Genomic DNA, 16,416 nt, shown 5'->3' on the forward strand with positions numbered 1-16,416 from the left:
AAAAAACTGATTATAGATAAACCAAGTCCAGGAAAAGGTTTTAGGAGTTCCAGTAAAGGTCAGAACTTCATGTTACTTTTATTAGTCGGATCCACCTGTATGGGGTTGACCTGTGGCTGAATCTTAGGGGGTACACAGGTGTGTCTCGCAGGTCTCTTGAGCTTAAGAGCCATCATGGAAACATTACATACCACTGCCGTGTGTGTGGTGATGGTTTCATGAAGTATTCCTCAAGCTATGAACACACCGCCCTTCGGCAACGCGTGTTCAAGCGTCACTTCCAATGACAAGTCTTTGTAGAGGAACGTTTTGGGCTTCAGTTCTCGTGTTCATGATAGTAAGGGATGTTTCTACGACCATTTTAGGCTCCATGAACAAGCACATTGCTAGTTAAACCAGCATAATCTTTGACCAGTCAGGGACTCGGATTCGGTCGTGACGTATGGATGGCAACCCTAGAAATTCATGGAAGTGTCATTAACCATTTGAAACTTGATCACAAAGGACAAAATAAGAATTTCAGTTCGTGTCCGGCCAGAATTCTATGACATGAAGTCTTTCAGATATTGGAATAGAGCTGCAAAAGAAATTCTGAGATTTGCCCTGCTTTGACATTTCTCACTAAGTCTCTTCTAACTGTTGGAGGTGGAAACGTGCCGCCCAACAGTAGTTAAATGATCGTTAATCATTCGACAACTGGAACAATTATTGACTAATCCACTACTAAAATAATTAACTAATTGATTACTAAAATAATAACTAATCAACTAATAAACAAAACAATGACTAACTGACAACTAAAATAATAGTTGGTTAACAAATGTTTTACTAGCAGATTGGTCAATCAACTACTAAGATAATTGCTATTTACTAATTAACTACTAAAGGGATTGTTGACTAATTACTACTAAAACATTTGTTTACCAATCGACTACTAAAGGCCCGATCCCACAGGATTTGACGGCCATATCACGAGTAAAAAAGTTTAAAAATCTGCTAAAAGCGTGTAGATGCGGCGGCTATGCATGCTCGCGGGATTGCAGTGATACAGACACAGGAGTCCATTCCTCTGCTAGAGCACTCCGTAATCGCGTACAAGCGCGTCCTCCGTCTTTCAGCCGCCAAACGGACGCTGTGAGCAGCGATCCAAGTGCAGACTGGCGGGGGGAACAGAAGTAAGGAATTCCGGCGTCCAAGCACGTGTGCCGTTGTACGCTCCACAGCCCGATCTCGCACTCGAACTGCCATTTCACCGCCATTTCACAGCCATTGCACGGCGGTACCCCTGGTACCACATGCAGTCACCCGCGGTCTCAATTTTCATGCAGTTCAAAAATTATTTCCGTGTGCAAAGGCGGCCAAATTTTGTACTGCATGTATGCACGTCGATTCTGCCTGTTGAACTACCAGTCTGCTGCTGACAGCGTCTGTACCACGGGGATGACCATTTGTTCCGTGCTTCAGCCGTGATATGGCCGTGAGAGCCAGTGGAACCGGGCCTTAACGTTATTGTTAAATAAATCGACTACTAAAACAATTGTTGACTAATTGATTAGTAAAATAACCACCAACTTCTCAATTACTAAAAGAATCGTTGACTAACCGACTACGAAAATAGGTGTTAACTAATCTTCAACTAAAATAATTGGTAACCAATTGATTACTAAAATAATCGTTGACTAATCGGCTTCTAAACTAATTGTTAACTAATCAGCTGATAAAATCATCGTTAACCAATCGACTACTTAAATAACCCTTAATCAACTACTGAGATAATCGTCGACTGATGGACTTCTGGAATAATCGTTAGTGACATTGATCATTTTTGGCCTCCACACAGTCCTATTCACCCGTAGGACAGCTGTGACTTCAGCTCTTAGACTTGAAGTTTGACTTGGACCTGTGACGAGAGACTTTGGACTCCAGCCCAAAGACAGGAGGCTTGATTTGAATGTACCCATCTGAGCCTGCAGGCTGGGAGCAGCTGAAACCTTTTCTATCCTGGTTTGGATCAGGGAGAAGCATCTGAGGATCTCTGTCAAACTAAAAGTGATGAGCTGATGGACATTAATAAAACACCATCACTTTCATTTCATCTTCTTGATAAAATTGTTATTTTTGTGTGTAAAAAATAGACAGTTTTTCCCTTCAAGTGTCACGACTCAACAGTGACATGCAACATGTGCTGGAACACTCGCAGAGCAGCTTTCAAGTTAGATGGATGCCCTGGGAGGCGTACACATTCATTCACCATTAATTGGCTGTCGAAGCCCAAGTCATTCATGGAATCTGAATTTTGGCAATTTCATCAGGTCATGCTTTTTCATTTGTCATATCTGTTCACAGCCATTTATAGAAATGCATTCCAGTCAAATCCCACTGTTTGCCATCAATTCAGAGGCAATTCTGCTCTTGTAAACGCTGGAGACGGAAGAGGGGATGTGTCTATTACAGCTGGTTTGGTGCTGAATGAGCTCCGTATGTATTTACACTCTGCTTTTGTGTGTGCGCACGAGTGTGTCGTCCCCGTGTACGAATGCTGGAGGGCCACGGCGGCACAAATTACAGCAAGAATGCAACATATTTGCAGAGTCTGCCTGGACTTGAGGCAGATGTGTGATGATAAATGGACTGAAAGCCAAACTACAACCTGTAATTAGTTTTTAATTGACAGCCATTAAAGATCCCGTTCCCAGCCCTGATTATCTGATGCAGAGCTGCCATCTCCATGCAGCGTTTCCTCCTCAAATTATTTTTCTCCTCTAGTGCTGACTTGCATTATTTGCGTTTTTATGCACAATACTTTAGCCAACAAATCCAACCCCTTAGCATGGAAAACAGTCTTATGGAAACAAAACCTCATCAGATATTATTTCTTTGTCTTTAAAACTTCAAGGATTTACACTTTGGACACATTGAGAAGTTGGTGGTTGTAGCATTAGCTTCACTAATGTTAGCAAAATGAAACAAATATTACTACAAGTTTACATTTGTGCTCTATTAGAAGGAAATGTTTGGTTCCAAGGATACACAAAAGAACCCAGAGTTTCTCTTTTTGTGGGAGTTTCAGTTTACTGAACCCACTAATATAAAACAAAACTAATTTAAATTAAAAAAAATAATAATTAGGTACGCATGGAAATGTGCTGGAAAGTATAAACTTCTCTTATGAATGTAAAAGCTTTACTCTAATATTTACAGTGGCTTTAAAATTCACAACAAAACACACTACAAATAGTCACGATACACACACACAAAAGAAAAATCAACTCACAAAATGAAAAAAATCAACGCACAGCAAGAAAAAATAACTCAAAACATTAACAAAAATAATTAATTCATTACACGAAAAGAAAAATATCAACTCTCATCGTGAAAATAAATTAACTCACAACACAAACAAATGAACTCAAAACACAAAAAATTAACTCAAAACACAAAAATATTAACTCACAACATGAAAAAAAATTTATCTTAACGCAAAAAATGTACTCAAGACAAACTAACTCAAAACACGAAAAAAAATAACCCAATGCAAAAAATTAACTCACAACATGAAAAAAAATTAACTCAAAACACGAAAAATTAACTCGACACGAAAATATTAACTCACAACATGAAAAAAATTAACTCACAACACAAACAAATTAACTCAAAACACGAAAAATTAACTAGACACGAAAATATTAACTCACAACATGAAAAAAATTAACTCACAACACAAACAAATTAACTCAAAACACGACAAATTAACTCAACACGAAAATATTAACTCACAGTATGAAAAAAATATATATATCTTAACGCAAAAAATTAACTCAAAACACAAAAAATATGAACTCAGCACAAAAAATATTAACTCAGAACATGAAAAAATTAACTTGACAAAAAAAATTTTTATCTTAACGCAGAAAAATTAATTTGACAATAAAAAATTAACTCAAAATACAAAAAAATAACTCAACATGGAAAAATTAAGTCACAACACAAAAATGTGAGTTATTCAAAAGACGCTGTGCTGTTTCATTCAAACTTTTTCTTAAACCTCCACACCCACAGTGGAGCGTCTAAAAACACGACTTCTGCCTCCCGATTACAAACAGCAGAAACCTGCTGAATGTGGTAAACCTGCCTTTAGGTGGCAGCGCAGTGACATTTTGGGGTCTGTGACTGTAGTCTGAACAGGCTTCGTTGTCTTTGCTCTTTACGTCCGTTTGGTTCAGTAATCATTCATGGCGACTTCAGCAGAGCTAGCAGCACATATTCGTGAAGTACACACATAAAGTTTGGTCAATCTGTGGAAGAAAAGCGACGAAATGACATTCTGAGGCTAATACGTCTTCAGCTTTGAGGCATTATTTTTTTTCACAACTTTTGCATTAAAACGCTACAAAGCTGTTCACCTTTTGTGCAAATGGGCAGATTTTTTTTTTTTTTTACACCACAGTTTGTTCTGCGATCTCATTGGCTGTAACATTTTCCTCGTTTCTGTGTCTGCTTTTTCATTTTAGATATCACAATGGATATTTTCACTACACTGCAAATATCAATGTATATTGACTGGTTGATGTTCATTAACTGAGGTAAAAACACAATCTCATGTCTAAGACTAAAAGAATACTTAGACACGTTTTTCCGACTCTTCCCCTAATTGTAGACCGTGAGCCAAGAACCTCGTCATCTCCCCGTGAGGTTAGATAATTAAATGTGCCACTGATTCAGAAGTAATAAGCTTCATGCAACCAAAGAGTTGCTTAATACAAAGCAGAAAATTAAAGATGAAACGTGAGTCAGCTCTGAGACGGTGGTCGCGTTTGGAGTCTTTAGTTAAAATATGTCAAGTTTTAACAGAGTGACTTCAATTTCAGGAACAGATGAGGAAAAGACACGTATGAAAAGTACTAAAACTGATGATTTTAAGGGTTCTCTGTAGTACTTTAAGTGTGTTTTTCTAGGTGGGAACCCTCAGAACTACACTGTTTGTTTTTGGAGCATGAATTTCAAAAATGAGCAAATTTCTGTTGTTTTTCTTGAAGAATTCAGCAAAAGTCAAAGACAGAAGAAGCTGGGAAGTGTCAGACTGATGGGTGTCAGCAGGACCATGATGCTTTGTTTCTGCTGTGAGGTGGTGCTGTCGGTGTGAGAGTATCACTGACACAGACTCTCAAGCATATGTGAGCAGCTTCCATCCCTGAAGTCTTCATGGATATTCATGAGCAGCCTGTCCACTCACGGCTTCATCATCGTCTCCTGAGGGATCAACACAGAAGCACCCAGGACACACAAGAGGCGTGTTCAGATAAACTTTACTTTAGCTCCATCAGGGGCCTTTTTACAGCTTCTACGTTACATTTCGTACCTTTAGGCATTAACAGAAATTATTATTTTTTATGTTTTTGGTTTGAAATAGCTCCTAAATTAAGATATTTTTGCTACTTTATAAGATTTATCTGGTTGATTTCCACTATATTTAATCTTGTTTTGTTAAACCGTCACATCATCTGCATAAGTCAACACTTTCATATCTTCACATTTAGCCAAATATGAGTCAATTTAATATTTAGGCTTTTTTTGTTTTTCAGTGTGACCTGGTGGCAGAAAAGATGGCGTCTGAAAATCATTAACTGGAAGGAATAAAGTATAAAATCAGGTGATATTTTATTTATTTGCCACATTTTGTTCCCTAAATTGCTATGTAATATTATGTGTTCTTTTCAGTAGTTTAAGTATTTTTTGACACAATAAATATCCAGATGCCACAATTGGAAAAATCAGTTTAAAAAAAGATTTAATGAGTTTTAATATTTTTAAACATTAATAAAATGTTAACTGCATTTATTTGTCGAATGGAAAATCAATTTTTATTATAAGTTTAAGCTCAGCTGGTTTTGATGACAAACCATTTAACGCTTCAAAACAAGGAATTTTAAAACTCTTCACAATAATGTTTTTAAGAAGAAGAAGTGTAATTTTTTATAGCCTTGAATGTTTTTTCCACATTTCCTCTTTCGAGCTCATGACAGGAAGTCTTTAGTGAAGCTTTATTTATAACACTTAAAACGCCTTTAAGTTTACCGAAGTGCTTCACAATAAAAGAAGAAAGTTTGAAATTTAAATCAGCATAAAAACTAGAAAAATATTAATGTAATAAAACAAATATAATGGCACTACATTTTAACTGACATTTAAAACTGTTAAAGTCTGATATTGTGCAGAGTTCTGCAGGAACACCAAAAGAATTGATCTTCTGCCAGTCCTGAGATCAATTATTGCTAATCGTGTGATGATCAGAACCACAGACGATAGAAGAACTTTCCTTTATCCACTAAAAGTTCTTCTGGAATCCCAGAAGTTGAACTTGACAAAACCTGATCCAGCAGAAAAGGACACTTCGGAGGGAAGCAGCTTTAAATCTACAGAAGTGTGGACAGATGGGACTGCTGCAGAGATCCGGAGCTGCTGATGTGTTTGAGAGGTGGAGGGCCAGCATTATTAGAGGTCATCTCTGTGGATAACAGAGGCAGAGTTCAGCGCTCAGCGGTGCCAGGCAATTTACCTCCATGAAAAATAGATGCAGCGCAGAAATGAAGTGACACATGCACTTACAGAGACGGGCGAGGGGCCAAACTGTTGGGAGGGAAACCAAGAAACCTCAGCAGATTGACCCGTTTGAGTATGCACAAAGAAAACAGCTGTCAGAAATACTGGAATGATGATGCTGAAAGAGGGCGGGGACATACAGCGACACCAATCAGGAGTGTGGATCAGGATGATCCGATTCGATTCAATGATTCACAGATAAAACCACAAGTCTTACTCTGTAGCATTGGTCCCCATACTTATTCTAATGAGGGTCACATAACTGTAGTTTTCCAGAAAGCCGCACATAGACAAATTTAAAATAATTCATTTATTTTATCTTCATTGAATAAAATAAAACTAAAAAATTTTAAAAACTAGATGTATAGCATCACCTGCAATAATTCTAGTGTGAAAACTGGAAGATGAATTTGGCCGCTGATGATTCCTAAATTGACAGCTAAAAACCCTGAAACTGTTAGCTAGCTAAAATATTAGCGAAATGCCAAATTATTCTTCAAAACTGAGAAAAAAAAATCAAAATTAGCCAAAACGGCTAGCATGTAGCTGAAATATCAGCTAAATGGCAAATATTAGCCAAAAATAAAAAATAAAAACCCGGTGAAACGTCTAATTTAGCCCAAACGGCTAGCATAAGGCTAACATATTAGCTAAACTCCAAAATAGACTAAAACAACAGAGAAAATGCCAAAAATGAGCCAAGAAGAGCTAGCATGTTCCCAAAATATTAGCTAAATGCCAAACATTAGCAAAAAAAAAAACAAACAAACAAAAAAAAAAACTGGTAAAATGTGTAAACTAGAAAAAAAGCAGCTAGCATGTTGCTGAAATATTAGCTAAACTCCAAAACTGCTGGTCTGTAGTCCTCTGTATCTGAATTGATGTACTGTCACTTTATGATCTCGCCTGTATTTTTGTATTAATTGAGACAGAAAAAAACTGAAATTTTCAGCGAATTTTTTTCCTAAATGTTGTCATAAAACACATAATTTTTAATTGTAGTAAATTAGTTTAAAATTTACCCAAAGAGTTGCTTTTTGTTCAAGTTTATTCATGTGGAATTTATGTAAACTCACAAAAATCAGAATAGTATTTTATTTCTAAATGTGATTTATTTAAAAATATATATTTTTTTAAAGGGTAACCAAACAGTAAAAGTTTTTTGCCTATTGACCTCTATAAATGGGGCTTTAAACGCGCTGTCTGTTGGTCTTCGCCACATTTTTGACAAATTAAAACAATTAGTCCGTTTGCTGCCCCCTATAGGTTGAAACGAGGTAGTAAAGTTGTTTTTTGATTGGTCAACTGGTGTAATGGTGCATTCCCACCGAACGCGGCGGGCGTGGTGGAAGCGTCAAGTTTCAATGTTGTCAATATGGCGATTTGGGCGTTGACCAATCGGGGATCAGCTTTGGGGATGTGATGTTTTCAATGACTAGATCAAAGGGTAAGAAAAGGATTGACTGAATAATAGGTGTTTATTTCTCTATAGAGGTTCGGTACTTCCTGTTTCGGAAGCCCGGAGGGCGGGGCCGCTTTGTCCACTTCTCATATACAGTCAATGGGACATATGCAACCTGTGAGAGCTCCTCCCATTATAACAAGACTCTGTTTCCTCCTCGACCTCGTCTGTTTAGCTGGTTATTCTCAAATCCAGAGCATCTTTTTCTCCTCTCGGTTTAAACTCCAGCTCCCGCATATCGACTGCAGATGTTTCCCCACAGTTGGACTTCATTTTCCCTCAGAGGAAACCGCTCTGCAGCTCCTGCAGTCGGACAGCTCCAAACCGTCCCCCCTCCATCACAAAAGTGACAACGCTGCAGGGCACAAAGCAATCTGAACCCCGACTCCAGCTCGCACACGCCGCCGCCGAATTACCATAAGCTAAAAATCCAATAAAAGAATCACAAGTGGCTTTCCCTCCGCGACCCGTAATGGGGCTTTAAGTTAAAAGTGAGGGTCTGACCACGGAGCGGCGTCTCCCTCCCGCTTTGTTGACACAAGATAATTCGGTTTGGACAGCAGATGCTGCCTGCTCCTCTCCTGTGCCCCTATTAGAGGCGGAGAGGTATTGCCTCTGACAGGCGGAGGAATGTGGAAAAGCTCCCCGAGCAGAAACCAGTCTCTATTCAGCGGCTCAGCGGGAAGCAGGACAACAGGAGCAAACACTTTCTCTCCCTTTGCATTCCAGTTCCACCTTTTTATTTTTTTATTTTCATTTTTTGGAGGAACAACAGCTAAAGTCAGACAGTGAAGCGTTTCCTTTCTCCGCCGGCTGTTGAGGCTCCCGCCTGACATTTAACGGTTTGGACCCGGACAAGTGTCTTACAAATGCACACCCATCATGCACCTCTCCCGGGAGTCGCAGCTCCTATATCCTTCCTGCCTTTTTAATATTTCATGTCCTGACTGGGAGCCTGATGTTTTATGGAGGCGGTCCTTCCCATCACTGGGAGTGTTCTACATTATGCAGTATTATTTATGGATGACCACCAATCAATGCATGACCTTAGCGCTCCCTAAACAAGCCGCGGCGCCGCACAAACCGCTCCTCGGCTGAGAGGAGATTACACACAGCTGGTTAACCGTCGGGAGATGTGAACGTCCCGTTTGTCTTACGGGTCAAAAATGACCCGCTCTACCAAAGAAACTTCACTGTATTCACATTCAATTCATTGGAGGAAATAAATTCAATAATTTTATTATTATCATAATAATCGTCTTAATTGTCTTTATTTTTAGTTATTTTAAAGCTAATGATGGTTAAGATGAGTGTTTTACATCCAGTTTGTTAATGACTCGATTAGTCGACTAATCAGAAAAAACAATCTGTGTTTAGTCGACTATTAAAATATTCGTTTGTGGCAGTACTAGTAGGTAAGCAGGTGTGTGTTTGTTACCTTTGAACTATTTTTGGTGTTTAAATTCTTTTATAATTCGAGGTTAAAAAATGACCCTTCATTCCTCGTTTCTACTGAGCACTCCAGTCTGGTCCTGAATTTTTAGCGTTAAAATTATAAAATGGACCCAATAGGACGGACCACTTCGTACCTTTATTGGTACACAATAGTTTTAGATCCATAGAAAAATGGAACAGACTCATTAGGGCGGAGCTACAGTCGTCTCCATGAAATCCATTGATTGGAGGAAAGATATTAAAGACAACAAACGAGGAAATTGAGTCCTGGTGGTTTACATATCCACATAAACACTTTCACTATTGATGGAGCCACTTTGGGAAACGTCCAAATTTCACGGTCAAACTCAATCACACAAGGGGCCAAAATCCAAAACACACTTTAGGTCGCAGGTCGAACAGGATAAACATTTATTAAACACTCTAAAACTACATTATTAAAACTTTAAAACTGTAACGTTTTACATAATTATGAGGTATTTACATGCGATGATGCTAGTGTGAATGCTGTAAGCTGAATTTGGCTCCTGAAGATGCTAGTTGAAATCACTGTGGCTAATAGCTGAAAATGCTAAAGCTGATAGCTAGCTAAAATATTAGCTAAATGCCTAATTAGCCTAAAAAAAATAAAAAAAACCTAGGTTAGCCAAAAAAGCTAGTGTGTAAATATTAGCCTAACTCCTAAACGCCATAAAAACCTTTAAAAAGCCTAAATTAGCGATTATAGCTAGCATGTAGCTGAAATATTAGCTAAACTCCAAAATAGTCTAAAAAAATCTTAATAGAAACCAAAACAGTCCAAAAAACTAGCAGAATATCAATTTTTTAAACTTTAAAACTGTAACTTTTAAAATAATGAATAATAATAAAAAGGCAGGAATATTAATCCAGAATTAATCAACTGAACAACTTTCAATATTTTACTTTCCATAAAAATATATTTTGTAAAAATTATACAAGTTAGAAATGAGCTCAAGATAACATCGGGACATTAATAACGATAAAATAAAAGGATCTGGAGGGCCGGATCCGGCCCCCGGGCCTCGACTTTGACAAAAGTGATTTAAATGGGGATTTCTCTGTTTTAAATCTGAATTCATGACAAACATTTTCTTCTGTACGCCGTTCCTCCTCTGCAGAGGCGTGCACCACCGCGCTGAGGAGACGTTAACCACCGCGGAGGGAATGAAGGAGCTCCAAATAACAGCTCTGGACATGTTTCTCTTCACCTTCTCGTTGGTGGAGATGGATTTAATGCAGGACGATTTCCATCGCTTCACTTAAGTGGCAACAGCGCCGGATTACCCGGCTTCTCCTCACCAGGTGAAGGCACTCCGGGTCTCCATAACTCGGCCCTTGATCACTGTAATCAAACACGGGCGGCATCAGCCTGAAGCTCCTGTAATTATGGAGCTCTGCACAAAGAGAGCAGAGGAGAAGAAAAAACTGCTGCCTGCACGCTGGAAGACAGGCGAATGTTGGGGAACGCACACAGCTGTGAGCACACAGGCGGAGCTTCGGTAAAAGACACTAATGAGTCCAAAGAGACGAGGGGGGGTGAGATCCACCACAGAGAAACACCTCGGAGAGCCTCGCCGCGGATGGGAGGGGCTTGTCGCTGAACTGCACAAACACAAGCTGAGATCTGCTGAAGGAGAAAAGTTGTGGTGATGCTGCTGGTGGTGGTGGGTTACCGGGGTCTGCTGTTGCCAGGTGTAACCATGGCAACAGGTTCTCGTTTTGGCAAACGTCCTGCTTTTATCGACCGTCCAGCAGATGTAAGCTGAGTTTTAATGGCAATAACCATAAAAAACACGAGTTCAGTACCGTAAAAGAGCATATTTCTCAGATTATTGCACATAAAAAGTTGAGCAGCGACCAGAAAAACAGAGTTTATGTTCCAGAGGAGCTGCAGCCGCTCTGTGGACGAAGGCTCAGAGAAGATTTAAACCAGATGGAAGGGTCCATAAAAACATTTGATGGATCAATTTTTTTTTTGTGTTGAGGAAATAATTCTTATTCAAGAAAAAAAAATCAATTAAACTATTTGTTACTTTTTTAGTATGCATACTATGTACCATGTGCACTACACATCACACTATAACATTTGTATCATGATACACATCACACCATGACTTGTGTATCATGATACGTATCCCACTATGACATTTGTATCATGATACACATCACACCAAGACTTGTGTATCGTGATACATATCACATCATGACTTGTGTATCGTGATACTTATTGTAGCACGACTTGTATATCGTGATACATATCGTACAAATACATGTGTATTGTGGTACATTTCGCACCATGACTTGTGTATCGTCCTACGCATCACACCATGACTTGTGTATCGTCCTACGCATCACATCATGACTTGTGTATCGTGATACGCATCACATCATGACTTGTGTATCATTTTATGTATTGCCAGACTTTTGCCAATACATGACATCTTTTTTTTTTTTTGCCAAAGTTGGAAACAAGTAAACAAAAAAAATATTTTAGAACCTAAAATTGGAAACAATGAGGACCTGGAGAGACAGTGAACCTGGTGTCACAGAGATGAAGACACGCGGGACAAAAATCGGAACCATTTTTACTCTGATTTACACCAAGTTGCAAAAATCGGTGCCATCGGTGTGTGAATGGACTGTGATATTTACCACATTTTGCTCGAAATGGTCCAAAACCTCAGGGAAATGTGTCACATAAATACTGTCAGAACATTTTTGTCCCGTAGGAGTCCAGGACTGAAGGACCAGACAGCAAAAACGTGATTTACCTCAAATTTAACATAGTGCCCAATGAAAAGGAATTTTGGGTATCGTGAAAACCTCTTATCCCCTTCACATAAAAAGAAATGTAAATGAAATCACAGTAGGAGAAACCATTAAAAAATAAATGGGGACAAAACCTCTTAAGGGGCTCAAAAATAATCCAAAATCTACAAAAGAGACCAAAACACGTCGGGGATATTCAAAGGACAAATGCTTGAGGTGGTACTGTAAAAAAATATTTGTAAATGTAATTTCAGATCTCTAAAACTCTGATACTTCGGTAACATAAATGCTAATATACGATTCACATGTTTTTAATGTTCTGTGGCACCTAGTGGAGATTTAAAGGGTATCTAAACAGCCATTTCACTAGATTTGTGAAACCTAAATGTGAATTCTTACTAAATCAAGATATTTTTGTCTCAAATTGCAACAGCTTCAAAATATCAGACGCAGTTTCTTCAAAGGAAATCGAATTATAATTGAGGTCTGAAGTTGGTCGAATCGTCTGACAGAATTCTAGACGGCCTCAGGATGATTTAGGAGAAGATTTTAGACTTTCCGTTAGAAAAGTGAAGCTCTATAAAAGCTAAGATCAAAAGGGTTTTTAGCTGAAATAATTTCTCAAAGCGGTTCACAGCAGTCGCCGCCACTCTCTCGGCCCTGCAAAGACAGGGTCCCGACCCGTTCAGGCCCACCGCCCACTGGGGGTCAAAACAAGGGCCGACAGATTCCAGCACACCAGCCAAAAGGTCAGCGCCGAGAAGAAACCTGGACGAGAGATCCACATTCTACCACGGTCCAATCGGACTTGAGAGGGATGAGTTATTCCTGCCCTTCTGTGAAATCTGGGATGTGAGTAGGCGTTTGCTGCATGCCTGCAGGCGGGCTTGTAAGTGTTTGAGTATTTATGAACTGTGTTGGTTCACAATGTGAGCAAAACCAGGAACACACCAGGCATCTGCAGCATTTATAGAGCCTTCTCAGTATAGAATACGACGAAGTGATTGAGAGAAACCAAAGAGGATGAATGTGGGAGTCCGTACCGAGGATTAGCTTTAAGGTGCTTTTGGACCACAGACCTGCAGAATCCCAAACATCAATGAAGAAGTGGCTGTTTCCACTGGAATGGATGTATTTGGAAGCATCTCTGTGGACTGATGCAACAGTGAAATATTCATGGCTTCATGTCGCATTTTCAACATCAGCGACACTCCGCTCCACAAACAAGAAAGACGAGTTCCTCTGTTGTTCAAAGTTGCGGCGAGTCCGTCTTTGGCTGATTTGCATTGCAAACTATTGTTGAAGCAAACCTGCAGCATCACAATAAAAAGGTTTTTTAAATGTTTCAGGGGTGGCACTATCAGAAAGATGATTCTGATTCAAAAAGCAGCAGCCTCCACAAAGGTAATAGGTCCATAGCAACCAGTAAATCTCTTTCATATCTGGGATTTGGAGGTTTTTATGTGGGTTTCTCTAAGGAAATATACAAACTTCACCGAGCAAACAGTGTTTGTTTGCTACGCCCTCAATGCTAATGTGATAACCTTTAATGTCATGTGGAAGCTGCATGTAGTTCCAGACCAAAGGATGTTTTTGTTCTTTGTGATAAGATAACGGTGATACAACTTGACTGCAGAAACAAATGTATTTATCTTACCATTTATTTTGTATGTGAGCAGAAAAAAGTAAAGTAACAAAGAATAGAGTATGAGTAAAGTCATTTAATTACAATTTCATCCAGTAGCTAATCAATTACTCTTAAAATGTAATTTACACATCACTGCTTGTGGAGAGTTCATGCATATTTTTTTCTATGGGTATGCTGCGGGCGACAGGTCGTAGTGAACACTTAAACATATATGGGCTAAATAGACGCAGGCATGTTGTGCAGATTTTTCAGTTTTTTTAACTCTATAAATCCTTCACAAATAGCCTGTTAGTGCTGTTCACGTAATAAGTGTGCACTTCTTTCTTGGGGCCTGATGCTACGTTCACACCGGGCATGTGATGTGTATTCAAGAACGCGCTGAACGTGGGTTCTTGAACACATTTTTGGCATATGCCGTTCACACTGGACTGTCCAACACAATTTTCTTCCCATGGATTGACGAATGGATAAGGTCCCCTCTGGGTTAAAACTAGAGTCCCCAATTGGTCATTTTTTGGCGTGCTGGCTATTCCAATTAAATCAAGGCTCCCTAATCTCTGGGGCCCCAAATCTGTATCGCTCAGGTACCGCACCAGTACCGGACGCACATAGGTACAGCGACCAGATGCAGATAGGTATCAGTACCGGATGCAGATCCAGTTCTGGACAAACTTGCACAGTGGCGCTTGCACTCAAGAGTTACCACAGCAACCACAAACCCGCAGGTACATAGACTTTTCATTGGAAATGTTGGTTCGAATGTGTATTTCTGAAGGCAGTATGAACATAGGATGACTGTTACAAATTAGAAAATTAGAGTCCTACAGACACTTAACCCTTAAACTACCCAAAAAAGAAACAAAATCATCAAAAAAAAATCAGCTTTTCTCCCCTGGTGCTCATCCCCCCTAAAGGGACATCAAAGTTAAAAAAATAAAAATTCAAGTGAAATTTAATTTTTTTTTCTAAGAATACATAGGGGTTCTGTAAAAGTTACAATCTGGCGCGCACCAGTTACTACTCCGAATTTTTTTCTTAACTTAAATTTTAGAAATAAAAATGTTCTGGTTAGTAACTGGTTCGCACAAGATAGTAACCAAAAAAAATATTTTATTTTTTTTTATTTTTTTTTAATTAAAGTTAAAAAAAAAAATTCTGGCTACTATCTAGTGTGCACCAGTTAGTAACCACAAACATTATATATATTTTTACTTCAATTTTTGGGACATTTTTTTTCTTCAATGTCCCTTTAGGGCCTCCGTACCTTGGGGAGTAATTTATACAATTAATATTTTTAAAAACGTGTTTTCTAAATTTGACCCACCTTTTGCTTGAGCAGACAGTTAAAGGGTCAAACATCACGAGGATACCCCGTGCATTCACGCCATTGCGTACTTCACTACTAGTGCAGGGATGCCTGTTCCTGGTCCCGAGAGCTACCACCCTACCTGTTCTCCAGATCTTCAAGCCCTGCCAGCTGCTGATTATCTCAGTCATATGTCTTCACTTTCTGATTGAATGAACACACCTGGTTCAGGTAATCAGGAGCAAGGAGAGTTGGAGAACAGGTAGGGTGGTAGCTCTCGAGGACCAGGAACCCACACCCCTGCACTAGAGTATGCCTTTAGTCCAGTGTACAACAGTGTCCCCCATCTGTGTGACTTTCAATGACCCAACGAATGCTTCACGATGAACCTACCACACATGGTAATGGTGTGCTCCATTGTCATGATGTTCCTTGAAGTGGTCATACCAGCCTCAAGGGAACTGCAAGACAAACCTGCGTCTCTCTATGACCGTCTACAGACCAGAATGACCGAAAAACCTGCAGACCATAAACAATTGTGGTGGGGCGTCAGGGTATATTAATGCAGTCAAATGAAGCAAAAGATGCCACGATTTCCTGCTTGTCAAAAACCACACCTACATTTGAAGAGTTCATGAGCCCCGCCCCCAAATACTACATCTAACCACAGAGGACGGGAAAAGGTCCAGTTCTGTCCTTGATGTTGTGAAGCCAGAACAAACTAACCAAACTAAATCCTGAATATGGAGACATCCAGAGGCTCCAGCTCCTGCCCTCACTGGCAAAAATGATTTCATCCCCCCCCAGGATGTAATCTGGAGCCATCTCTCAAAAAACAGTAATGAGGTCTTAACACTGGAACCCAGAGTCTAATGGCACCTCAGCTGTCCCCTGCTGGGCTCCGGGCAGCTGGGCCTCAACTCCTGACCTTTGGAGAGACAAGCCTTTAATCACCTCTCCTCAAACAGGACAAGTCTACTTTATGGGCTGGAACCCAGCAGATGTCTCAGTTGGTCAAAGCTAAAGACCTGCTTGTTAGAGGTGATCCTTTAGACCTCAGGTTTCTGACAAGAGTGCACACAAACACGTTTCCTTCGCTCTGAAGCATAAATATGTAAAAATGTGATGGTTCCATACGTTAGGAAAAGCCGCGTC

The 16,416-nt window shown here is 39.5% G+C and overlaps 2 long non-coding RNA genes across 2 annotated transcripts in view; both read right to left on the minus strand.

Annotated features, from left to right (window-relative positions):
• LOC112159215 overlaps positions 1-16,416 on the minus strand; it is a 60,379-nt gene that overhangs the window by 12,083 nt on the left and 31,880 nt on the right. The gene's annotated exons all lie outside the window — the stretch shown is intronic.
• Positions 5,290-16,416, minus strand: part of LOC118598062 — a 37,353-nt gene continuing 26,226 nt past the window's right edge. Inside the window, exons 2-3 of the long non-coding RNA XR_004947147.1 lie at positions 6,607-6,718; positions 5,290-6,505 (exon numbers count right to left, since the gene is read on the minus strand). This is a non-coding gene — a long non-coding RNA (uncharacterized LOC118598062). The remainder of the gene's footprint in view (positions 6,506-6,606; positions 6,719-16,416) is intronic.

Source organism: Oryzias melastigma, linkage group LG23, assembly GCF_002922805.2.
Source record: "Oryzias melastigma strain HK-1 linkage group LG23, ASM292280v2, whole genome shotgun sequence".
Lineage (NCBI taxonomy): Eukaryota > Metazoa > Chordata > Actinopteri > Beloniformes > Adrianichthyidae > Oryzias > Oryzias melastigma.